The sequence below is a fragment of the Lepisma saccharinum genome, chromosome 10 (genome assembly GCF_977018435.1).
Source record: "Lepisma saccharinum chromosome 10, izLepSacc3.1, whole genome shotgun sequence".
Lineage (NCBI taxonomy): Eukaryota > Metazoa > Arthropoda > Insecta > Zygentoma > Lepismatidae > Lepisma > Lepisma saccharinum.
The window spans coordinates 80,387,970-80,414,904 of NC_139238.1; the positions used below are offsets into that span (position 1 = coordinate 80,387,970).

The 26,935-nt window shown below is 39.1% G+C and overlaps 1 protein-coding gene across 2 annotated transcripts in view; it reads left to right on the plus strand.

The window, feature by feature from the left end:
- Nucleotides 1-213: 213 nt before the first annotated feature.
- LOC145993980 (putative multidrug resistance-associated protein lethal(2)03659) overlaps nucleotides 214-26,935 on the plus strand; it is a 170,988-nt gene continuing 144,266 nt past the window's right edge. The window contains exon 1 of one of the 2 annotated variants that reach the window (XM_083130008.1): nucleotides 214-275. The gene's annotated coding sequence lies outside the window, so the exon portion shown is untranslated. Of the gene's footprint in view, nucleotides 276-16,350; nucleotides 16,508-26,935 lie in introns of those variants that run through there. The other variant, XM_083130007.1, reaches the window with a different exon arrangement.

Here is a 26,935-nt window from a genome sequence, read left to right on the forward strand (position 1 = left end):
AAACTGTTGTGTTTAGAACAAGGCAAGTTGCACAATACTGCTTCAAGATATTTATTGCATGTGTGTAAAATTCCTTAACAGCATTTTTTTCCGGATACTGATATCATTCTTCGGTTAACAGCCACGTTGTCTATTATCATTACGACAAGATATTTATCAGTAGATATCATATTATTATTTTATGCCCAACACGGCAGTTTGAACTGTGCAGCTGTTGGTGATAGTGTATGCGTTTCGTTTAAGAAGACATATCGTGTTCAAGCCACCAAAGATTGGTTTGTAATCACACATTTATATTTTCTTACTTCAATAACTAACTTTGTATCTTTCAGGTAATCACGTTTTCCGCGAAGCAGTTTTTAGTATTTTTTATTAATTTCGGTAGGCACTGCCACCATCCTCGTTGGAATTCGTTGAAACTAATAGAAAATTATCTTTAGTATGAATGCAATAATTATGCTAATTTATATAAGCTTCAAAAACGTTCTGAGTCGAGTCGCAGTGGAGCGTTTAAATTAAACAATTTCACAACTTAGTGCAATAATAATAGCTTATACTTTCGTGTAAGACATTGTGAGGTCCCATGCATGAGAAAATATCAAATTACCCGTCTTGTGTCTCCCCAGATACAATCATTTGGAAACACTCTCTCTCGTGAAAGAAGCATTTTTTGAAAATTCTCCATGACCCAGACAAAATTGCCCAAATTCTTGTAGCGAGTTGCACCAAAATAGGATCCGGAGTTACTAACGAGAAATGACCAATATTTCCTCCTGAAACACTCTGTATGTGTGGAAGGGAATTTTAACGCCCAATGCGGAAATAATTTTGATATAAAGTCCCAATGTTGAGGTCCACGTAGCATAGGCGCCGACTCCATGGGGCTTGGGGGGCTCGAGCCCCCCAAATGTTAACTATGTGGGGGGTAGACCCCCAATAATTTTGCTTAAGAGGATATAATGTATTATTTTGCCTCTCTCGTAAAGTTTACTCTGAATTGTGCCACATGAACTTAACTTTAAATACACATTTGAAATGTTCTAGACCATCAACTTTGGGGGGGCTGAGACAGCTAAACCATCAACTTTGGGGGGGGGGCTATGACCAGAGACAGCAAAACACATGACTTATTACTATATACTAAGTATATAATTATGAGTATTGTTAACATTTTTACTAAAAAGAGTTTCAAAAGAAGATGTGCATGAACTATACGTTCGGGCTACAAATGGCTCTCACATGACATTCAGAACGCGATCATCGATATATGTATTAGGGAGATCTGTTTTGCACTCCGTGGTAGCAGATATTAAAAGTCGGGAATATTTTGCTATTATAGTTGACGAAATCCGTGAACAATTAACATTTTGCATCCGAACTAAATGAAAATGTTAATATTTTTTGAGGAATTCATGGGCTTTTACGAGATTCCGAACACTGAGGCCAAAACTTAAAAAAAAGGGAGGGAGTGAGTCATTTATTAATTTATTTCAGTGAGCAGAGCCCCCCACCACAATAATTTTGACAAGTCGGCGTCCCTGCTGACACTTTATCCGCAAAATCAAATTAATTTTTACTTACCTACTTTGAAAAACTAAATATGCTGACCAAGGCAGTAATTTATTTTATTAAAAACATAAACTAACGTAACGTTTCAACCTTCTAGCAAGGTCTTCTTCAGACTCTGTATCAAGTTCAAAAGTCTTACCTACTTTGCATCACATCTGGTTGTTGTATTTTTTTAAGCTGTATTCATCGTACTTGAGTGGGTTTAAAGTATATGAATGTTTTAATACGACAGTAACTGTTTACATGGCATTTCTACCTGGTAGGAAAGAAGTTGAAAGCTTTGCGATTTATTCCAAGTGGGCACCAAGAAAGCAAATTTATCATCCTTTGTATTTAGTATTACTATTCAGTGTTTGGAAGTAACAGATGCTTTTTTTAGGAAGTCTAACTGTAATTTGCTACTTTTAAAAGTAAGTAGCTAGCTGTAACTGGATTCTTTTTTTTTCTTTTTTTTTTGCAATAGATATAATAACATCAATAGTTATTTTTACAGTCGCATTACGACACTCAAATTGTTAGCTTGAAAATTTGTAAGGAGGGGAAAGTGACGACCCTGTTTCCTGAGTCTCCCCGATGGCGAAGTGGTAACGTCGTCACAATCAATGGGTCTTGGTAAAGGCGGCCGGGCACATCATCCCAACTATGGCCGAGATCAAGAATATGTGGAGCTCTACCTCCACATCACCCCATATCCCGTCATCACCGTTAGATATGTGCAAATTTCTCTCTCTCTTTTTTTTTTTAATCGATTCTGCAATAATGCTTCATCCATGGTGCTTTTGGAACGGCTGAGGAAAGAGTGAGGGAGACCATGAATAGTGTAGCCGCGTGTTTTGCATCAGTCTTATCTGCTCAATCGTACCTTATCATGCAAGATTGAAGACGATACATTACGTGTGGACATGGCTTTAAATAGCTGCGTTCTAGAGAGGGGGGCGGGATACATGATAAAATAATTCGTGATTACCATTTTTAATTTTCGTTTCACAAGTTGTTGAAAGACAAAACTGGTAATCCTGAGTTACTTTAGGGAGGTTTACATTTACCACGTCGGTTTTTCCAGAGTTCTTTACTGCTTTCATTTGAAAATTTTTATTTTCTGAAACTTTTGGGAGCCCCTTCAGCTCTCCCTTGAACACTGGCGAGTTTGTTGCTTCGATTGATTGATTTATTTATTTATTAGTATCCATTCAACTTTTACAAAGATGTAGGATAATGATAGAATCACTACATGATCCTTTTTTTATATAATGGCGTTTGTGTATGTTCAATATCATTTTTGATTTAGTGAAGGTAATACTTTTTTTAATGCAGTTTCAAATGTAACGCATAGTAGGGCTGGCCTACGTGACGGTGCAAGCCAGTTTGCAGAGGGCGGTTAGTTTCAAATAGTTGTACCTTCAAGCCTGTGAGGGTGGAAAATTCCAGTTTAGTGGTCTGTTTTTGAATCGCCTATATAAAGGGACCCGACTGGAAAGGGAGTTTACATTCTTACGTTTTTTGGCAAGAGGGGAGATCTAGTGAAGGTTCTCTTGGTGCAGATGTAACAGGACATCTTTCAGTGGCGTAGCGTTATAGTACGCCCGTACGCTTGGCGTTCCCAGATTTAAAATTTCAAAAATGCTAAAATGCTGTGATTATAAAGTAAAGCGTGACTAATTTCAAATATGTTTGACCTTCATGGCATTATAATAGCTATTTTTCGCGATCCGCTTGCAACGCTCCACTCTCAACACTCGTTCTAGCATCTCTTTTCAATGCCTTTCCCGGCCGGACGTCGAGCAGGTTCGGCGTACAGGACTCCTATATTCCTTGCTGCCTTTATGGAGGGAAAGCTTCCATTTCTACAGCACGCGCGTAAATGGGCTCTCTTACGCCGGCGTACGAGAGGTCTACCGTGATTGGTTCATGTGACCCTTCCTGCCTTCTGAAGCAGACGACAGCCGTAGAATTCCTACCCGGTTCTTGGCTCTTCGCGCTCATCCAACTCGTGGTATGTGATGCTACAATACGCAATATTGACTGACGTAACTTTACCAATCTCAAATATACTGCTTCTTAATGGCCACTGCATTGTATGATTTATCACACGAACAGCGATGTGCATTAGAAACTAAAAGATCAACACAGTTTTTGTGAAGTAAGTTGGTGAAGTCCTCGTGGTAGAAATTCAGCCTGTTGCTGCTCTACCACTTAACCCGCAAAACTATTAATTTTTTATTGTATTTTTTCGTTATTATCTAACTGCTTAATATTGTGTCAATGGAATGTTTAGCATTCATTTGAAAATTCTTAACATCGAATGGTCTCTGGACAAAATTATTTTAAAATGTTTATCAGCATTCTCAAGATGTAATAAACAGTGGTCTGAATTACTAATCGGCACTGTTACGTCCAGAGGGCTGCGCAGCGGCCAGAATCGCTTACTAGGCCCGCCTGGCTGGTCGGGCGGGCGAGTAAAACTATATACCTGGGTTTTGACCCGTCAAGCATCGAAAGCCCACGGGTAACTGGAAGGCTTTGCAACAAAGAGAATAAGATTTTTGCTTTGCAAGACAAAGCTCGCTTATCTTCAGCGAACGCTCATTCCGGTTTTGCACCGTCTCCAGATACATGAGTCACGCAGTCACCGTTGCCAACTTTTAGATTCTAAACTGTTCTAGGAGCACTTAAAATGTTCATCACTTTTATCAATTTGAAATTGCAGACATTTATTCCTTGGTAGAAAACATTTATATCACTCACACCCACTGGCGGCGATTGGGTTCTCAAACTAAGGGGCCAAGGTGCAAAAGTGGGGTGGCAAGGACAGTTTAATTTCCCTTGATACATGAGGTTAGCGTGGTGCAAAAGTGTCAAAACGTCGGGGGGGGGGGGAAGGGTCAACTGCACTTTCTCTGCCCCGCCCCTAATTACCGTCACTGCTGACACCTGTAAAGGAGTACGAACCAAGTTTCGCAAAAAGTGCCATCGTAAATATTTTGGAACTTTGTGTGACTGGTGGTTGTTCTACATTATACTTTTGGGGGGGGGGTGCTCCCCTATGGCACAGTGGTAGTAGTGTTGTCCACGGGACGAGACAGGCTTTTAAAAATTCGATTTTCTCTCTGGTGTAATTTTGCCAATTCAATATCCGAATTAGTTGCTCAAGATCCCCCCCCCCTGAACACTAAGGCACGATGGTCCATAAAATAGAACATGAAATCAGAATTTGCATTGTAAAAGGTTTTTGAATATTGTCATCTCTTGCAACAAATCGTCGTTCGCACATGTTGTTGTAACACCACTTAGCCATGTTTCCATGATATGAAAAACTCAATATGGTGACCAACGCAGAAATTTATTTTATTTTAAAACATAAACTAAACGTAACGTTTCAACCTTCTAGCAAGGTTTTCTTCAGACTGTACCCAGTACAAAAAAAAATGTTGTTGCTAGTTATCTAGTTCTACAGACCGCATTGATAGTAATACGATGCAAAATATAATTATTGTTAGCTTGTATCTTCATAGGTGCAAATAGCAGGCAATGCTATTTACACATTCCAAAGAACGAACAACGTAAAAATGAAAACGAGAGGAGATTTACGATTTCAAGACCAGAAAGTGACATAAAATGAACAAGACACACGAACCAATTTGAAGACCTTCGAAACAAATTTGGAAAATGTGTGGTAGTTGGTTTGACACTAATTTGAGAAGTTACAAAAATCTTAGGTACAGTGGCGTAGCAACATATCGCGAGGCCCTGGGTGAGATTAGAATGCAAGGCTCCATCCGTTCTTTAAGTTTGAAATATCAATGTGAATGGATATACAGTCATCAAGGAAACGTCAGCAAATTATTATATTTATATAATAGCCTATAATAATAATAAATTTCTGACGAAAATTATATTTAATAGTACGCGAAGGAGAAATTTACACTTGGCAGAGCTACATTAACACGCTGCTGGAATTTTCATTAACCAAGGCAGTAATAATAGTACGTTTTTTAAGATGTTCCCAAGGATCCCGGGTTCGAATCCCGGTCGGGCTTGGTTGTTTGTGAATGTCCATTCTTCAATTTCATCTTTTCATCACTCATCACCATCTTCGCAAATTAGCCTAGAGGCACAAAACGTGAAGTAAAATAAACTAAATCAATCAATCAATCAATCAATTTTAAGATGTTCTTTAGACAGTAAGACAACTGAAATATCCTTAAATGAAAACCTTTAAATATAACCTATATATTATTTAATGAGTCGTTCTTTATTTCCGCATTTCAAAATTTGTAGGATGTAAATGTCACAAACCGTGGCTTAAGTATAAAATATCGAATGACACGCATAAAATGTCTGTGCTTGATAGAGCGGGGGAAGGGGGTGCGCTAAACCACAATTCTGTCTAGGGGACCAAAGTATCTACCTTCAAGGTCTTCGACACAATCGGTTTCAACATCAACAAATCTTAAAACGATAGTCATTTGCACCATAAGTGTGAAATCTTTGGTGTAATCAATTAATACAGCTAATTTGACTCTTTTAATTAGCAATTTTGCCTTTGTTGCACATTAATTGTACCAGTTTACATTGAATTTTAGGGCTTAGATGATAATAATAATTGTGAATCTCATTTTGTTGATACGTCTTAATATTCTTGTAATATTAAATATTTGACGCAGTGGCGTAACAAAATCGTAAAGTACGCGTCCGCAAGAAACAAATTTGGGTCCCTCAAGTACAGTCAGATTCTTCCAGGAAATGTATGTAATTACTTAGAATGGCTGGTTGTGGCTACACTTACATTAATAATTATACAAATCGATGCTCTACCTCTGAATTTTCAAATATTACAACATATCTTTCATTGACATTTATGTATTCAAAAGAAGAAAATACAAATACTTACTTATCCCCTTCCCCGCCCCTCTTAACAGCTGGGTGGATAAAAATAATGTTTTTTTTATTATTTTTTATTTAAATCGATCTTTTCTTTGGCATCGTACACATAGACATATTTTTTAAATAGTTAGGCTTTTTCTGATAAACGTCCCTGTAAAATATTTGAACAGTTTGATTAAAGCAAATAACAAATTAGATGAAAATATGCATTTCTCTGTTTCTGGAACTGAACATAATGAACCTAATATGAAAATGTTTGTTAAGTGTGTTAATGAAACTATTATAATTTCAGTAACGCTTCTTACAGTGCAAATATAAATTCTAGATGTACTTTATAATTTTAACTTAAAATAATATTTACAGTCTTTGTAGCCGAATTTTGAGGTTTTAATGATAATTATTGAATTTTAAATCAAGGGAAATTTAGGTGTTTTTTTCAGATGACATATTACATTTATTTTCGTATGAGCTTCACCCCATCAGGACATGTATTTTGTTCCCTTTATTTCCTTTCTTAGAGCATAATAAACACCATTAAATGAATACGAGATTAATATACTTTCACAAAAAGTGATTCTGATATCTACAAATTTCTTGTGTACATTATTCTGTAATTTTATTTAAAGTGATTTCAATAAGTGATTTTTAAATTAGAATTCCCCAATTTAAATTTTGATTTAAATCAAACCACCTTGCTTAACAGAAAGCTGGCTTCTGGGCAGCGAATGACACTTTTACATTAGATCTTGCCCTTTCTCGTTCAAGAGTGAGATTACTGAGTCCGGTAAATTTGGGCTGAATCATACCATTCGACACTACCTTCCAGAAGTTTTTCCTAAGTTTCAATTTTGAGAAAGATAGTTCTTTCTTCGTGGTTGTTACTTGAAGAGGAGGAAACAAACAGAAGGCGGTACAGGATACAGAGAACACTGGAAGCTAGTGGAGAGCTATCAAGAAGTAGAAACTTTGCCAAAGCACTTGATTTCAGATTTAAGCACATTCCTGAAACGTAAAACTTTATCAGGATATTCTGAAGATGAATCATCTTCGTGCCCGTTACAGAGGGCAATAGCTGCATCTGAAGTTGTAGGAACGAAGGAAGAACTGTTAATATTATCCATACCCTTCAGTTTAAAACACCGGAAGCATTTAAATGCCCCATACTTTGCTCCGTGGCAGTTTGTGGTGATTTATCATTAACATATTAAAATCGTGTAGGCTATGCAAGGTCACGAGACAGAAGAAAAGCCAAGACAAAGCGCTTTCTATTCAAGAAAATAATAATTCGATAATATTGTCCAAGCAACTTTTGCGTTAATGTTTCACATGAGAAATGAGAATTATTTTGACTTTTTCGGGGCCCCTTAGGCTTAGAGCTCCCGCCCGCCTCTGATTTCACGTATTCATTCAAATTATAACGTTAAACTAGAATATAAAGCCAGATAAAAATGTTTTAATTTTATTGCCCACAAAAATTAGCCTTTTCTATCTTTCTCACTTCCATTTATTACGTTTTTCGTATCAACCTCATGGGAGGCAAGGCCCCTACATACGCGAGGCCCAGGGTGGTCGCCCACTTCACCCACCCCTTGCTACGCCAATGGTTATACAACCTCAAGGCACCTGCGCCTAGCAGAAATTAAAATATTTCCACGCTTAGTGAAATATAATGGCCGTTGGCAACACTGACAGGAGTGCTCGCTTCTACTTGCAAGAACTACATCGAGTCTCACGGGTCTTCTTAAGACCCGGGTAATAGAAAAGCCTGACAGGCATCGATGCCTGTGCACAACTGTGACGTGAAGCTCGCTTGTGCGATGTCGAACACCTGGGCTTGAAGTGCGTGTTGCATATTATTGTAGGCGCGCCTCCTCGGAGACGGGTTTTTTCCGGGTCTTGTGCAGGTCTACGTCAGTAGAGTGTACGATATTTGGATCATCCACTCTGCTTTGCACAGTGCGCCAAGACGACAGAGGTCCCTGGTTCGAATCCCAGCGTGAGCACGGGTGTTCTTTGTCAGTGTCCCTTCATCAATATCATCACTCATATTCATATTCGCGATTAACCAAAAGAGGTAGAAAAGCGAAGTAAAATAAACCAAATCAATGAGTAGTTGGATCAACCACAACAATGACGTCTGCTGTTGTTCAAAGGCGCTTGTGATTCAGGTAGGTTTTCTAATGACTTGCGTCATGCAGAAAGGTATAAAACACCAGAGTTCAAAACATTTGTGGCATAGTGAGGCATCTAATTGTCTAGCTAAAACATGCATGGATGATGTTTTATTGAAAACCCAGCTGACTTCAGGCAAATAAACAATACCTGTGGCGACTAATACCATAAGTAAATTATTAAGCAAGAAAGGGCCGACCCTTCCTTCGGACTTGGTGTTCCCACCCGAAATGTCCATGCTACGCCACTGACATCTTTACCCCCGGCCGTTCTTACCCCTTCGGTAAAAATATCCTAGGACAGAAATACCCCCCAATAAAACGATAATTATTTTGATATCCCGTCCCGAATGAGGGTAAAATCGTCTTAGGACAAGTTTACCCCCAACCCAAAACATCGTTATTGAGTGCTTTTGAGGCGAGAAGGGGTACAAATATCCTAGGACAAGTTTACCCTTAACCAAAACATCGTTATTGCCTGGTTTTGTGATGAAAGGGGGTACAAATATCTTATGCCACTAATCAATCTTTTTTTTTTCTTCATGGAAATGCATAGGTAAGTCCACGCAATTTTTGAGTCGTTTGGTGTCAAGCCAACGCTTAGTTTTCGGTGGACATTTTGATTGATCTTAGAGAAACGTCCAATCCGAGAGGATTAAGGTACCGCAGAGTGACTGTGGCTACTCTCAAGGGCTAGCGGTCACGGTTCAAACATTTTTTCATAGAAATTGGTGTCAAGCTTGAAACATTTTTGAAATGGTACTTATTGTCTATGCCAACGTACGAACTTCTCATGTACGTATATATATCTCAGATGAGAATCTCAGTATTTTAATTAAAGGGATCATGTCATTTTTTATGTGGGGGTTATTTCTAATGTAATTCTTTGTATATATTTAATCTACGAAATAAATAGTCTTTTTTTATATATTTTTAAACTGAACGTCTGAGCTGTCATTCAAGATAAAAAAAAACTGAGTTTTTCCCTAAAATATCCATGGTAATGTATATGTTAGTTATTCAATGTCTTTTAATTCGATTGAACCGTTTTTGTTAGTTATTGAAAGTATAATTTATCTTACTTTGTCTGGGGAAGTAACGAAAACAAGTAACAGGTCGAACCAAGGCAGGTTACTCTCCCCTGAAGAGTAATTAGAGCATAACAGTATCCATTCAACTTTTACAAAAGTTTGAAAGTGTCACATTGCACAAAAGTCTCTTCTATTTTTAGTAGTAAGTATTGCAATTTATCGTCATTTCATGTTTCAAACGGCCTTTACCTTCAGGAGAGCTGGGTCAAAGGGAAGAAAGAATACAAACGCTAGCAACTCAACCTAGGGACACTACTGCAAGTGACACCGCCGTGTGCTCATCATTGTGTTTTCCAGGCGGGTAATTGCTTTCCCGTGAAAGTAAACGTCCCGTAATTTGATAAGAAGTGACGTCATCGTGACATTTACCTACGCTCGAAAAGAAGGTACTGTGCAAATGCTAAAATAGCGCCGAGTGCCTTGGAATAGCCTCGAGGATGTACTGTGGGATCCACTAGTATTGCTCGGCAAATTGTCCATGACTATTTTCACAGACAAGAAATGATAATAATAATAATAATAAAATCGCCTTTATTGGAGCGGGCGTGTTTCGGCCTCTAGGGCCGTTCTTACAACAGACCCTTGTCTGGAATAAAGAGTATAAATTGAGAAAAATAAAAATAAAAACATGAAAAGGATTACATATCAATACAAATAAGAACAATTAAATATATAGGTATATACGCGTATATGTATAAATAATGAAAAAGAAAAATAGATTTACCTATAAATTGTGGTAACGAAAATCAAGGGGTCCCGGGTTCGATACCTGGTGGAGGTACATTGCACAGTGGTTCGGATCCCACTTTGAACTGTAGGGCTAGTCCCGATTCGCCTCTCTGTGCAGAAAGTGGACTTAAAACATCAATTCAAACTCAAGGATGCCAGCGGTGATAGGTTCGAAACACTCGGAGCCCGGATAAAGAAACAATTGAACGAAAATTATTGCTTTTCTTTATTGATTGATAATTATTACAAGTAAATATACGTCCAGGAGCCCCCCTTCCCAACCCGCGAGAAACTTACTAAGTACAAAAATTAAATAATGAAAATTTCTTAGGGATCATACAGCTTTGAATGTCAGCCCCAAAGAAGATTTATGCGTACTATACGGCGCACGCTTTTAGAAGGAACATGAGTTCGGCCAATACCCAGCCAGCGCTACTGCGCTGTTGCCAAACTAACTGCTAACGCAAGGAAAGGACAGAAAATTCGCGGTGTCCATTATTTTTGATAATGCATGCACGGTATATATGAGTACAGTGAAATACGTAATATAGTGAATATTTCTACACAGGCAGGCACGTATCCAGAGGGGGGGCTTAGGGGGCTCGAGCCCCCCCCGAAAGTTTTAGGTTTACACTAGATAAAAAGAGGTTTTTGATTTCTTGTGGTGTGAAATAAAATAATGTGACAATAATTTAAGGAGAGAAATAATTATCGAGGTAAGACGGAGAATGTTCCGTAACCCTGTTATTGATAATAGCACGTATCCAAGATGGGGCACCGGGGGCTCGACCCATTCCACAGGAAATGTTTCAGTTTACGTCAGATAAAATTAGGTTTTTGGCTTCTTGAATAATGTGAAAATAATTTAAGGAGAGAAATAATTATCGAGGCAAGACGGAGCATGTTTTATACCCCTGTTATAGTTAATGGCTCGAGTCCCCCCTCCCTCAGGAAATTTTTCAATTTACACTAGACAAAATTAGATTTTTGGCGTCTTGAATAATAAGATAATAAATCTGAGAGAAATAATTATCGAGACAAAACGGAGAGTGTTCTATAACCCTATTATTGTCAATAGCACGTATCCAAGGTGGGAATCAGACGGCTCGAGCCCCCCTTCAGGATTTTTTTCTGTTTACACTAGATAAAACTAGGATTTTCTCTTCTTGAATAATGTGATGATAATTTGGGAGAAATAATTATCGAGCCAAGACGGAGAATGTTCTATAACCCTGTTATTGTTAATAGCACGTATCCAAGCTGGGGTTGAGGTGGCTCGAGCCCCCCTCCAGGATTTTTTTTATTTTACACTAGATAAAATCAGGTTTTTGGCTTTTTGAATAATGTGACGATGATTTAAGGAGATAGACAATCGAGGCAAGACGGAGAATGTTCTATAACCCTGTTGTTGATAATATTGCACGTTCACTTTTCTTGTGCTTTCTGTGTTCTCGCAGCGCACTTGAGCACTATGTAGATACTTGTCAGCATTTGGAAGCTGCACAACAAAGGTAGCGCCACACTTAGGGCGATTCGTTGTAATTTCTAATCTCTGGAACACTGGAAGGCGGGAGGGGGTACGTTCTTGAATGAGAGAAGGAGTCAACTACTGGCGATATTAACAAATCGTTTTATCTGCGGAACATTCTAGAATATAATGAGGAAATAAAAACGCGGATTCAATTTTTCGGTTGATCTGTACAAAGAATCGGTTAATGAGATTTCATAGGTAAGTGTGACAATTCATACAGTCGTTGGTGATCAGATCAGTCAGCGTCCTCTGATTGCTTTATAAGATATAGTGATTCGAAAATGAAGACATTGACGACAGCAGAATTTCCGGGGCTTCAGTGTAGTGCTAGTTCGGTTCGAGGGCCGAAGAGATCAAAGGTCTCTCTCTAAAGTGAATATTTCAGCAGTACCGGATATTGGAGTGGTTTATTAAAACAGAAATAAACTGCATAGATCAACTGAAAAGCAAAGTTTTGAGTGATGATTTAGTTTTGCCAGAACTAAATTTCGTATATGCAGTCTGAGAATTTCATGATATAAAAAAATACTCTTGTTTAAGCCTACTGGGTTCGAAACACATTCAAACACTTAACTACCATAAAGAGACAGCCGAAAATTTTATGAATGTCGAGAAGAGAAAGCAAGAAGATGTTGCATATGTAGACATTTTAGGCTCTACCAGGGCCCAAATCAGGGCTCTACCAACTGAGCCACCTAGCCATCCTTGACTTCAACCGATTTTTCGTTAAAATGTCTACATAGTACATGTCCTGTGTATATCAAATCGTAAGGTGTTGCCTGTATAGTGAACAAGCACAGAAAATATAGGAGAGAGAAGAAAACTGAGGAGCATTATCACCGGTTGAGGATATTTTTTTCTGTGGTCAACAAGAGCTACTACTTCGAGGTGACAATGACAGTGGCCTAATAAGGGAGATTTCACACCCTGTCGCCTGAGGATTGCACAAATCGAAATTAGGTTTGTGCGGCCTTTTGTGTTGCTACGGTGTGAAACGTTGCTGTTGATTGGCCCATTCCAATCGACATGTATCGCGTGTCCCTTCGGTCTGAAACCTTCCTAAGTCTTGAAAATCCAAGTCACAAGGATGGAAAATTAGGGCCTTGTTAAGGTTAGGTGTGAAGGCAGGCAGACGACAGCACCCTAAAGGATCATATCCAAACCTACAGGAAGAACGCATCTTACTTCAATCTCCAATACGATGATAAAAACTTCTGGTGAGTGGATTTTAAAAAAATGTCCGAGATAAAGAGAGGCGTGCCCAGGATTTTCGGAAGGGGGAGGGGGGAATACTGGGTCAAATGGGGTTATTACCTCACGAAACCTCCCTTGGGCACGTCACTGGAGATAAGTGAGTAAGCATTTCATCATACTGGGAGACGAAACATTAGATGTGTTGGAACGGAAGGGTTTTAACTGTGCATTAATTGTTTCGTGATCTACCTGTATTCGAGAAGACTTCCTTTGTTTCGTGCCGATATAGCTATGACAAGACAGCGGAAGCTGTGGCAGGCATTTTTGAACACTTGTGAGTGCTAAGGCCTGAATCTGAACAATTTGTTGGGTTTCGGCTTTTATAAGAGCTGAAAAATGGGAGGACAAGTGTTCAGGCTCGAATCAGAGAGAAATATTCGAGAGCTGTCTGCGTCCAGTTCGCAGCCCACAATTTGAATCTCGCGTTGTCGAGTGGATTGTCCATCCCGTGCATGTGTAACAGCTTCGTAAAAACACTCAAAGACACCATAGATGTTTTTATGTCTGATGAGATGAAATGGAGAAACACACATACTGAGATGGTTCCGGGACACAATATTAATGCATGGAAACAGAGGAGTCGAGTGGTAAAAAATGTTCCGATTTCACGTTCTGATTAAAATGACAGCCTTACAGTGGCGACGATTTAAGGGATAGTTGCTCCACATTTTTTATTTTCTTGCCTCAACATTATGGCCTCTTAATGTTGAGCCTTGGCTACCAAGAGAAAGTAAACTTTCCTTGCAACGCCCTCCGCACCCCCCCCCCCCCCCGTGTTTTGCAACCCAATTGCCAACACTGGTCTTAAACACACAATTGTGAGATTCTTACTAAACCCCTTAAAAAAATGGTGTTGAGCCCCCCCCGAAAGGAAGTCCTGGATACGTGCCTGTACACAGGATTATAATATCATATCACTGTAGCATATACGAGAAACCCATACCTGAAAGAAGCTTGAAGGTATTTATTCATCACCGCTCTCGTCGTCTTCTTCGGTCTCCGCATGGACGTCCGCAGGATTTTTTCCAGGGAGGGGCAAGGAAGGTGCTTTTTTCCAGGGGGGGCAAACAAGGCACATTTTCCTCCATAATAGTGTTGTTCCCTCAAAACATTGCTTAAATTTTAATATCATATTCATGCAATAATTGTCACATATTATGGTTAACTTTCATTTTCCAGGGGGGCCACGGCCCCCCTTGCTCCCCTCTCGGACGTCCATGGGTCTCCGTGTCACTGATTTCACTCATTTCCGAATCACTCTCCTGGAGATTAATGATTACATTTTGCACGCTTGGTGCCTGTACTACTGGTGCTAAGTTTTGAGAGTGACATTATTTAAAAAAAAAAAGAACACACGGAACACACACTATCGTACGAAAGGGCTGTATTTAATCTTTTCACAAACTGTTCTTTGTAACGCACGAGTGAACGATGAGCGAATAATTTTCCACCGGCCTTGTTACGAAAATGCTGAACTCAAACTGACCCAGGCTTTCAATGTTCGAGAACGCCCAGAACAATGAAGGGTCATTGTTTATATCGAGGCGAATTTAACACCCACAGTTTTCCCTAGACACAACAACTCAGCTGCGTCAACACGGTGGCAACGAAAAAAACAGGTTGAAGGAAATGAAAGGTGTTTCCCTTGTTTCTTCAAGGAACGATAACTCCGGCTGTAGGCGACGGAAATTCATGGGATTTGGACAGTCAGGTTCAAAATGTCTTTCCCCATCTTATGATGAACCTTAAAGTGGCGAGTTTAATGAAAACTTCTTGCGCGCAAGAAAAATGGAGAACACGGCTTTTAACTTCCGCGCCGCAGTCTCCTAACTGTACAACGTTGCACTCCTGCCATTGGCTGATCGCCACGCACACCCTCTGCGTGGCCCCACCCGATATCGCTTCTAAAAGCGTGCGTCGTATAGTACTTGTAGTAATATGCATAAGATATTAATCAGGAACTTTACTTTCCGTCAACTGGATCTAACATCCTTTTTTGTTATTCAATTAATATTCAATTCTTTATCTCTTTGATAGGCGGTCTGACTACCATGCGAGAGACCCGGGCTCGATCTCCGGCGGGGGAGAACCGGGATTTTTTCCACCTGTTCAAGCGGCTCCGGCGCCCACCTTTCCAGGACAGTTGTTTTCATACAGATTTTAACTACACGTAAGCTACATACTGAATAGGTGATGTTAGATCTCTTTTCTTATACCGTCTTTTACCTATTCATGTAATAATAGCAATACAACATTAATTAATTTAATATCATGAATAGACGTATAAATTACATTAACGTATTAATTTAAACATATATTACTATTATTATTATTATTATTATTATTATTGAGACACTTGGTTCGGACCTCCTCCGAAATATATTTCTAGATACGTATGTACGTGCTTGACTATAAGTAAATTTTAGCCATGATGCATAATTTTTACTAGAATACTACAAATACTCGTACATATTTCACGATGACTGCACAAGGAAGAAAAACACGATACAAAAACACTTATTTCTAGAGCATATTACCAAAGTATTCTTTTTAAAACTAGAAGAAAACAATGGAAATGAATAGCTAATGGCTAAAACTTATAATCGTCATATGGGCACAACGCGGTAGTGTACACATTTTCGTGATGGGACATCACACTCGTGTATAACGTCACTTCACAAACCATCGAAAGTTCCAAAGTGAGTTTAATTGGTTGTTGACATAGCCGTGTAATCCTACGTCATACTGTTATTGCCGCCTAGATTTCACTCTGCAGCGTATCAAGTTCTCCAATTCAACCCTGTGCGTTCGGCGTGTTAGTTGCCAGGCAATTGTATTTCCCTACGAGTAAGGACTGTTGGTCATATTTGGTAGACAAATGGATGAATTTCAGTAGAGAAGACCAAATGTGAGTGTGTACACACACACACTCAAAAGCATGTGTATATTAAAGAACGAACATTCAAGAATACGGTCAATCACGAAGAATTCGAAGGTAAATTTATTCAAGGGGTTTCAGACCGCAATAGCCCTTGTACAAATACGCCACTGATCTTCAAGATGCAACCTGTAGCAGTGGTAGGCCCTTCTTGGCACTTTGGGTAATGAATTTGGTGTAGGAACAGTCGGTCATTCCGACAGACATTTTACGTGCGTCGTTAGAGATATTGCGCCAAATTAGTTGGCAACACTTCTATCCATGTTGTTTCCTCTGTCAGTTCGCGAGCATGGTTTAGGAAGGGAACACCTCGTGATAAGAAGTTCGCCAAATTGAATCAGTAAGTACTGCATGTTTCTTTCATGTTACTTCTTTTTCATGAACTGATCTTGTTTTTATTCATTCGCCTGATATAATTACACATAATTAAATTGAATATATATTTCTTAGTTTCAGAATCAATCATTTGTAAGTAGTTTGTTCACAACTATACAGAATGTTGTCCTTTTTTGTGTGTCTCTGTGTCACCCAAGGCTAAATTGTAATATGGATTCCTTCCTTCATCTCTCGCGATTGCAATGTTGTTTTTCTAATCCCGATTTTCTTAATTTGTCTCTCTCTCTAGCTTTACCCGTCTGTTAGTCTTTTCCTCATTTAATCCTTATCAATATTTCTTTTTCTCCTTTGTTATATCGCTATTTTTCTATTTCACCTGTTCCGGCCCCTTGATTTCTGGCTTTCTCTCTGTCGTTTGTTCATTCTCTTCACCTCTCTCCCTCGGGTCTCCCAGATGGCGCAGCGGTAACGTCGTCGCCTTGTAATCAGGGTTAAGGGGGTCCTGTGTTCGATACCCCAGTGGAGGCCCATTGCACCATTTAAAACTGTAGGTTCAGTACCGATTCGCCCATTTGTGCACAAAGTGGACTTAAGACAATTCAATTATTTACCTTCGTCTCTTTTTTTCCTCTTTCTATCTCTTTCTTTGTATTACGGGTAGAATGTTAGAATAGTTTGAGAGTCCCAATATACACGCGTAGGAACACATCAGTATATTTCGTTTGTAGGTTTTCGGTTATTTTGTGTATTATCGCTCTCGTTGTTGTGTTTGCAATTGCTTTTGCGCTTGCTTGATTGACGTGCCTCTAATGATTTACGTTCGTAAAGTAATAGTTGTTTTTTCTGTTCACTACCGTCACCCAAGCTACGCAATATATGGTTCGAAGTTCGAATATATGATCGGTAAACCACGGCCGTGCACGGCAGAATAGTTCGACGCCAGTGTGACTGCTCTCACATACATACTGTATCTGTAATACCTTTGTTGATGCACAGATATCAGACCAGTTAACCTGCTGCATTTAATGGCATCCCCAATCATGCTTTCACGCTACATTTTCACTATTCAAAAGTCAGTCGCCAGTCGGACTCTACAACCAACTTACTCACGCTAGAAGTAAAATGTTAGCGTGGTTCCCTTCGCGACAATTTGGTTGAATGGTGAACTGGTGAATTGGAAGCAGGAACAAATACAATGCTTGCCCAGGATTAAAACCCAGAAACCTTGGTATTTTTATTATTTTTCGTCTCTTTTGTGTAATTTTTGTCTAATCTAATCTAATCGCGACAATGGGGATGAAGATTAGATGCAATTGGAAGCTCGCCAAGAAAGGACCGGACTCGTACCCCGAATCTTCAGTGACGTGAGTCGACAGAGAAACGCTCTCTGACACCGAGGCGGCTACGACTATTGTTTATTTATAGCATATTTCAATTTACCTTTTTTTTTTTACATTAAAAGATTGTTGTTACCAGCATTGGCTTTTTTATACAACTACAACTATAACTAATTATGCTGTAACTCTTACTTTTCCATGTAACGAAATCTTCTACTGCGACAGGAGTTAAATCCGGTGAGCGACCACTCCGCGATCCTTCACATACACTTCCGGTCTCCCGAATTCGATCCACCGGTCGTAAAACAGTTCGATTATGTCTAGGTTTGTTGATAAAATATTAAATGAAACCAATGGAATCTTTGTTTCCTCTTGTTAATATCATTTAATAAAATGCGAAAGCCGAACGAAAGGCCATCCATCCAGGTGGTTGCCAGCTCGGGCTGCAGTTTGCTACACCTTTCCTGCCCTTAAGTCTAGAACGACCCCACCGTTGTAATTCGAATTTGGAGGCTGTACGGGTGACAGTTTCCTATCAGCGGCTTTGATTTCTCATCAAAGAATTTCCTCTTATCGTTGGTGAACCCCGATTAAAATACCACTTTTGCCAGCTCGGGCTGCATGTCGCCAAAAAATCAGGAGATCCTCGGCGGTTGAAGAACCAGACAGCATCGACCGCGCGAGGGCAAAGAGAATTCAGGGTAGACAGGAATCCGATTTCGGTGCAAAATTATGATTTATGATTTTGCATGTAAATGTCTCGGTAACGTTGCACATAATGCTTGCGTCTGTTGATAATTTCAAACTAGTAGTGTTGCCACCTAAGGTGATATGCCCCTAAAGTGGCAATGTTTCACTTGACCCATTTAATCGTCAGTTTCAAACCCACTATGTGCTGCACATGGCATGGAATCAATCATCAGAAGTCTAATTTTGAACCTTTGATAGTTGTCGCCCAAAAGTGTTATTCTGAAAAGAATAACTCTAATGCCATTGATTAATTTATAGAATTTCCTGTATGGAGTAAACTGAAAAGTATTTCAATGAAGATATATTAGTAGAGTTTGGAATACCTAAGAAGCTTGTTAGTATGATAAAAATATGCACCAGTGAAACAAAGTAAAATTCGTGTGGGTATTAATGTCTGACAAAATTTACAATTCATGATGGTTTAAAACAAGGAGATGCATTATCTCCATTGCTCTTTAATTTTGCCTTAGAATATGCTGTAAGGAAGGTAAAAGAAACTAAAGAAGGACTAAAATTAAATAGTGTGACTCAGTTGTTAGCATATGCAGATGATGTAGACTTACTGGGGGATGATGTGAATACAATTAAGAATAATGCTAAAATATTTTTCAAAACTGCTAAAGAGATAGGTTTGGAAGTTAACAAAGATAAAACTAAATATATGGTTACAGGCCGAAACCAAGTGTTAGGTAATAATCAAAATCTAATTATTGATAACAACTCGTTTGAACGAGTTTCCAAATTCAAATACTTAGGAGTAATATTAACAAATGAAAATTATATTAAAGAGGAAATAAAAAGTAGCCTTCATTCAGGAAATGCATGTTACTTCTCTCTTCATAAACTTTTGTCTTCTCGTTTAATATCTAAGAAACTAAAAGTTAAAATATACAAAACCGTAATTTTGCCTGTAGTATTATATGGATGTGAAACTTGGTCCCTTACATTGAAAGAGGAACATAAATTGAGAGTATTTGAAAATAAGATCCTTAGGAAAATCTTTGGACCTAAAAGGGATGAGGAGACAGGTGAGTGGAGAAGGTTACATAATTTAGAACTACATAATTTGTACTCATGTCCAGATATTATTAGAATAATTAAATCAAGAAGACTTAGGTGGGCAGGCCATGTGGCACGAATGGGAGAGGAAAGAGGAGTTTACAGGATTCTTGTTGGGAAACCAGATGGTAAGAGACCTGTAGGAAGGCCATGACGAAGATGGAGGGACAACGTTGAGATGGACCTAAAGGAAATCGGTTGGGATGGAAAAAAGTATATAGATCTTGCTCAAGATAGGGACAGATGGATGGCCTGTGTTGCTGCAGCCATGAACCTTCGGATTTAAGAAGGCTAGAGAGTTAGTTAGTTATTTCAATGAAGATATTATAATATAGGAAACCCGGTGTAAATATCTCATGTTATGAGCGATCAAATGTGCTTTACGCGACTTTTGAAACACTATAAGTCTGCTTTAAATTTTCTTGCCTATATGTTTTCTTATTTAAATGCATGAGTTTTACTTTTAGATGGTAATAATAAGTAGAAAAATTACCAGACTGCCAGATTAAGGTCTTCGTGTGGTAAAATTACGATATTTCAATAAACACATCTGTGATAGAAGGAGGCTTCCAATATTTTCTTCCTCTTTTTTCCCCCACTTACAGTAGAGTTGTAAAAAAAACGGGTTTTTGAATAAAAGTTTTTCGATAAAAATCAGGCTTTTTGGGAAAACAAGAAATTTTGACTTTTTTCTGTTTTTTTTTTTGGCCAATTGCAGTTTCTATTTTGAGTTTGTTTGTCAAGAGACAGATATTGGCCATTTGTTAGTAATTTGCTTTTGCCTTACGTGTTTATGTGTAACAGTTGTAGTACACTCCATTTATCCAAGAGTAGTGTGCTACATCTGTCTAAGGGATGGGTGGTCAACTGGTATTGAATATTTTTGTCTACATAATGTGAAAAGAAAAAGTGTCATACATACTGGTATATTGCAGAAAATGCACACATACTTGATACATGAAAAAGTGAGGGAGTATTTTGTAGTTCCCTCATACCCTATTTCGAAGGAAGTGATCGACACTGCCCAGCGACATAGTGGTAATGCTGTTGTCTTTAAAAGTAACCCGTCACAACAAGGCTACTTTAAAAATCTGTTACCTTCACAGTTACTTTATCCTCAAAATCTACAAACTTACATCATATGTTTCTTTCATCAAGTCCGAGCACGTAAAGCTCCAGACTAGCTTCTTACTTTGTTCTGCGTCAACAATTCCCCCATTCTTTCAATCATTTCGTTCAAGATGACATAATCAAAGAGAAGAAAATTTCCCTCCAAGTGATAACGTAAAGATAAGCAGCTGTTTATATCTTTATCGCAAAAGATTGCCAAGAACTTAGTTACAATTACTTATTTTAGAAACTGTGACTGTTATCTTACTCTAAAGAAAAGAGTTGATTGATTTGCTTTATTTTACTTCACTTTTGTGCCTCTTTTGGCTAATTTGCGAAAATGGGAATGAGTGACGATATGATGAAATTCATGAATGCACACTCGCAAACATCCATGCCCAGGCCGGGATTCGAACCCTGGCCCCTGGCGCCGTAGCGCGATGTGCTAACCACTCCTCCACGGGGACCGGCCCTAAAAAAGGGGGCGGGGACTGTTACTTGTACAAGTAACTAATTACTTCTAAGACTGATGTATGACAATTATTACCCTGTCAACCACTTTCTCCTTCTCCCGGATCCACCTGTATAAATCTCGCCTTGAAACCAGTGCAAGTCATGTTCAAGGACTTATCCACTGCACACAGTGTTGCAAACAATACGAACCAAGAAAGTTCCTAAATTTTTACACAAAATCCATTAATACCTCGGTACATCAAATCGTACAATTCAAATATATACCTATTTCTTAAATTATTCAGCATCCTTTTCTCCAGTTTTTAAAGGTGGAAAATCGTTTGCAGATGCGAGCTCTCTCTGATTTGTTAAAAGATGTGAAAAATATAATTTATCCGGTTTATTACAAGAAATATATATTGCATATATTGGCTACTTATGAATTTTAATTTTAAAAAAATTTCTTCATAGTTAATTTTCCGCTTATCTGAAAATTTATAGCATATTAGCATATTCTATCAACGTGAAGAGTAGCGAAAAGTAATATTAATAGTGGGTGATTTCTAAGATTATAATTGTCACTTCTCTAAATCAGGTATTTGTATGTACGTTAAAGGTGATGAAGTATGGTCGGCATTTTTATTGTTTAAATCGGTGACAATATGAATGATGATGCATATTTTCCACAGGTCTGAGCGACTCTTTAGACGTGTACGAATATGATTACTTTAACCTGGGAAGATTTTATGTAAATTTTCCGTATAAGTCTATAAAGGATACTTAAAATAGCCAGAAAAGTCGCTTGTCCCGTCTTCATGAATTTCGTCGTAACTTGCATCACAAATTATCCACATTTAGTGACTTCTCGCTATTGTTGGCAACTATGTCTACATAAAAAGGTTTGTCGACACGAGTTTCGTTCCTTTCTTACTCGGGACAGGAAGACTTAACGAGACGCTCTTTCATGTTGGGCCCAACGGCAGGATTGTTGGCCGCTGTCTTTGAGTCATTGCGCAAACGACTACTTCTTAAGGCACTACAACTTCATTGAATGTTTCGGCCTTATCAACAATCTCTCCCCATGTCCTGGATTCTCTTCGTCAATTTTTTCTTTCATTACTTTCAATTATTTTATTATTTCATCTTTCCATGCCTGGGCACCCCCTAATGTGTCATCAAAAAATATAAAATATGGAAACTACCATTAAAATAATGAAAACAATATCAGTGTTTAAAAAACGTAAGCTTACTTCTTTTCATTTGAGATGTTCTCCCCCGTAATTGAATTAGGTTATTTCCCGGGTTCAAATCCCGGTCGGGCTTGGTTATTTGTGAATGTCCATTCATCAATTTCATCATTTCATCACTCATCCCCATCTTCGCAAATTAGCCAAGAGGCACAAAACGCGAAGTAAAATAAACTAAATCAAATCAAATCAAAAATCAAAATTAGGTTATTTTACTTCTCTTTTCTGTCACTTTTGCCTAAACGGATGAAACATGATATGATGATGAGGTAGATGAAGGGACAATTACAAACACACATGAACGACACAAGAAAATTCCTACAGAGGATTATTCTGGCTGCAGGTCTATAGGCGCCAGAGCATCGTTACTCTGCGAAATGCAATTTACTGTGTACTACGTGGACGAGAGGTCATTTGTTGGGTGTCTTCTAATAAAAAGAACATCCCCGTAACATACACTCTTTGCACATAAAATGTGTAGTCCTTTGACGATCAGTTCTACCGGCGATACCTTAAACTCGTATTTGTCTATGTAAGGGTTAGAAATAAAGAAAAAAAAATCTTTGAACTTGAAATATGCCCCATAGAATTTTACAGAGCGCGTGTGTATGTATATACTTACACACACACACACACACACACACACACACACACACACACACCCCTGTTTTCCCACCCTCCATTAAGAGGAAGCTCGACTTTTCACGCCAAAGCGAGGAAGTTTTAAAAGTGCTCTGATTGGACTGAGATTTTTATACGTAATAGAGGTACTCCCGAGGATAGCGGGAATCTGGGTGTGGCTGCTATACACTCCATGGAAGTTGAGATATTGACAATGAATGGGCGGACAAGCACAGCACCCCCAAGAGAGGAAGGTGCAAACTTAAGAGTATTGCGAGGAATCGTTATTCATTTGTTATTTCTTAGGTCACACACTGCGTTGACGAAACGTTATGTAAGAGGAAGCCACAAGCACCAAACCCCGAAGCGAGGAACCAACTAAACACAATAGTGTCCGTAAAACGTGAATAGAGAGGAACTACGTGTCACGTTATGATGAGTGACGGGTGATTCGAAGCGCGCGCTGGTGTTTGACGTTCCTAACTCGGCCCCCATTGGCTGCGCTACCTGTCAGCAATCTGCCGTCGATCACGCGGCAACCCAAGCACCGCCCTCCATACCAAATCATATGGGAATAAATGTTGCAACAATGTGCGAGAGCGTCTCCGCGCCAAAAGGGGTGGAACAAGCTGGTTTCGGATGGCTTAGTAACGGTGCAAGCGGTACGACAGGCGAGGAACGTACGTACGGTGACCATTTTCTACCTCGCGCAATTAGTCGACGTAAGGTGAAAGGACATAAATGGGGAGTTGTATCTTAGGGAGATAGACTAAATTGTGGTAGAATGAAAAATTATTCTTATAAAAAGAATATATTTGAATTTTCATCACATGGAATTGTTACTTGTTTGGGTTAGTTCTTAACACCGCTTTATGCACAGAAAAGCTAATCGGGACTGGACCTACAGTTTAAAGTGGAAACCGAACCACCGTGCAATGTGCATCTACCACCACCATTACATGGCATCAGATAATATTATTTCGATGGATATTGTGATGCGTTGGAGGCTGATCGCTGTTAGTATTGTCAGTTGGGATGTCTAGATAAAACTGTTTTTTCTTAACTTCCATTAGAACGCCGTTAAGTCATGTTGATATTTACTTATATTTATTTATTTAACATAAAATATGTGTACCGTCACGTTGACCTAGAAGATGGTCGGCCCCCTTGCGGAGTGGTTAGCACATCGCGCTGCAACGCCAGGGGTCCCGGGTTCGAATCCTGGCTTGGGCATGAACATTTGTGATGTCTATTCATCAATATCATCACTCATCCCCATCTTCGCAAATTAGCCAAAAGTGGCACAAGAAGCGAAGTAAAATAAATTTTGCTTTCTAGTGTCCTTTCGGGAGGCACTCGCTTCACTTTCACTGGCAAATGTTCCACACGTAGGACGCTGTTCCTCAATCCTCAATACTCAGTGGTGGCGATTGGGTTCCAAAACTAGGGGTCAAGGTACCAAAACTGGGTGGGGGGGGGGGGCAAAGACAGTATATTTCCCTTTGTAGATAAGATTTAGCATAGTGTGAGGGCAAAAGTGGCGAGAAGTGGAACGCAAATGCCCCCCCTCGCCTCCTTCCTAATCGTAACCAAATAGCCCTTTCACAAAACAACATCGAAAACGAAATCAACCGCAAACGTACGGTCGCGGACACTTGTCGGTTGTAATGATTTAATTGAAAGTCAATGGTATTGTTATAATCCAGAAGTGTCCCTGACCGTACAACGTGCAAAGTGTCAACTTAACAGCTTAGAACAAGCGAGGCAACACTAGAGGGCCAGGGGTGTGGAGGAGGCAAGGGGATACTCCGAAAGCGAGTGACCTTGACTGGAGTATACTTGGCGTCAGTATTGCCAATAACTTGAACGTAAAAGTCGTGAAAAGTCCTTAGAAAATCCGTTAGAATGTCGCTAAATGAAATGTAAAGGCTCTAGAAAAAGTCGCAAAATGAAATGTACTTCTAAAAAATAGCAAAAAGGTGGAGAAAATTGAGTACTTGCCTATAAAAGCAACATTTCCTCTTCCTCTGAACACTGCACTTCACACTGATTACGATGTCAGATACTAAATCATCGAGAAAATGCACTGCAAGAACGTTGTTTATTATTTCTGTGCACTTGGTTTTATGCAGGCGAATGCATGGTGCACTGCAGCTGTCAGTCACCAAACCTTTTCATACATAATTCGGACAAGTGATTCACGGTTAGCAAAGAACAGTGTTCGGCAATGAATAAAGCTAAGATAGCTTCAGCAGTAGAAGTATTTAAATTTTCCGGTTTGAACTGTTTTTCTTCTGTTTTGCAGAACAGAAGTAACCAGATCTGACTTTATGTTTCTGTGTTTCGAAAGTTTTTTTCAGATCAGTAGTTTGGGCATACAGATAGTTCTACTTTGCAGTACTTACAATACGCTTTCGCCGTGTCACTATCGACAGGGGTTAACCATTTGTAGTTTTCCCACTCCTTCCGATAATGTTTCTTGTATTGCGGTTTTCCCCACACTGGACACTGCCCTGCCCTGGGCTGACCTGCGCACAAACACACACGAACTTTATAATTTACACTAGCACTTCCTTTGTCACCCACCACACACTACCCAAAAAAACTCCTATCTGAACCCACGTACGACGCGACCGCGAAGTCAAACGTTCTGTTTTATAATAAGGCAGCCGCAATGGCGCCAGGAGGAGTGTCTGATAACAATGAGCTGTGAACAGTGATGTTTACAAACATCACAAACCATACTGGAAAAGGGGGTACGCTTTGCTTCAGTTTCTCTTTGTGCATCAGAAGTGAATTACGAGGGTATTTCCTTATTTAATAACTATAAAACGGACATTTTTAAGCATTTAGACGTACCTACGCAGATATTTTGTGAATTCTCCAAATTAGTCGCTAAAGAGCACACGAAGTAGCCAGAAAAGTCGCTCGTCACTTTTTCACGTCTTTTGTCGCCAGCTAGCCAGATCCGCCAGATTTAGCGACTTCTCGCTAGAGTTGAAAACACTGCTTGGCGTCAGCTTTAGTAAAGTGTAATATCATTAATTTAGAATTCATGAATACCTTAAAAATTAATTGTTCAAAGAATGATGAAGTAACTTTCTTTGTAAACAAGAATTACACTTACAGGCTGTATTATCGATGTATATAAATGTCTGAATTATTGACAATCCATTTGTATTTTGCATGAAAAGTGTTCACAATTTAGATCCCCTGCTGTCAAAAACTCTTCGCCATAAATCGGCACGACAAAAATGTTAATTAAATGAATTTCACTGTTTTAATGCGACGTAATATCCAGAAAAGAATATTCCCTCTTGTTTCTCTGCACTTGATTTTTATTTCACTAGCTTTGTTGCTGCTTAGGCTATATCAGAGAAGAAGCCTCATGATTTTTTTTTCAGAATAATACACGAGCTTAATAAATTCCGTGGCGTAACAGTTCTGCACATGGTCTACAAAGATGTCAACGGAAAGTTTAAAGAAAGCGTCAAGAATGATAAATAGAAAAAAAAATCGACTTTGGTAGTTTTTGTTCCTTTTGTGCGGTCCTGGAAGACAATATGTGTAGTCATAGAGGTTATTGCAGCATGACACCGCAAGAGCGTCGGCCGCTTGCCGGCCCAGTCATGCAACAGGTGCCGGCAAATTGCGTAACAGATAGCCCGTTACACAAACCGCTTGTTTTGTAATGTTTCCACTTTTCACAATTATAGTTACAATTACAACTTAAATAAGCACGTACCTTGCCGCAAGGATGCTGGAAAAGGTGTCCTCTAAAATACAAATATTTCTGGCACTTTATTTCTGCCCATATCGCTTCTGACAGCAATGACTCATCCAACATAAAGGATT